This window comes from Oncorhynchus mykiss, chromosome 3 (assembly GCF_057628025.1).
Source record: "Oncorhynchus mykiss isolate SJ-2025 chromosome 3, ASM5762802v1, whole genome shotgun sequence".
Taxonomy (NCBI): domain Eukaryota; kingdom Metazoa; phylum Chordata; class Actinopteri; order Salmoniformes; family Salmonidae; genus Oncorhynchus; species Oncorhynchus mykiss.
The window spans coordinates 59673506-59674482 of NC_143024.1; positions in this window are offsets into that span (position 1 = coordinate 59673506).

Below are 977 nucleotides of genomic sequence, written 5' to 3' on the forward strand. Positions count from 1 at the left end.
TTTTTCACTTGTATTATTTTGTTTTTATAAAACACAGGGACTTGGCATGGTGCAAGTATGTTGACATACAGTATCTACATGTAGGCCTTCTGTACACGTCTCCCCCAAAGCAGTAAGAATTTGATACTGTATGTATTTTCAGGGAAACATTCAACTTTAATTCTCCAGGTGGATCTGGAAATGCGTGTCGTGAAAATGATTGAAGTATTGAACAATATTTTTTGTAGTCATGTTATATATATATATATATATATATATATATATATATATATATATATATTATACTGAACAAAACATAACAATTTCAAAGATTTTACTGAGTTACAGTTCATATAAGGAAATCAGTCAATTGAAATAAATTAATTAGGCCCCTAATCTATGGATTTCACATGACTGGGCAGGGGCTCAGGAGGGCGTAGGCCCAGCCACTTGGAAGCTAGGCCCACCTACTAGGGAGGCAGGCCCAGCCAATCAGAATGGGTTTTTTCCAACAACAGGGTTTTATTACAGACAGAAATACCCCTCAGAGGATCCCATAGGTGAATAAGCTGGATGTGGAGGTCGTGGGCTGGCGTGATTACACATGGTCTGCGGTTGTGAGGCCAGTCGGACGTACTGCCAAATTCTGTAAAATGATGCTGGAGGCGGCTTATGGTAGAGAAACGAAAATGAAATTCTCTGGCAACAGCTCTGTTGGACATTCCTGTAGTCAGCATGCCAATTGCACGCTCCCTCAACTTGAGACATCTGTGGTATTGTGTTAAGTGGAAAAACTGCACATTTTAGTGGCCTTTTATTGTCCACAGCACAAGGTACACCTGTGTAATAATCATGCTGTTTAATGAGCTTCTTGATATGCCACACCTGTCAGGTGGATTATCTTGGCAAAGGAGAAATGCTCACTAACTGGGATGTAATCAAATTTGTGCTCAACATTGTATAGAAATAAGCTTTTTGTGCATATGGAACATTTCTGG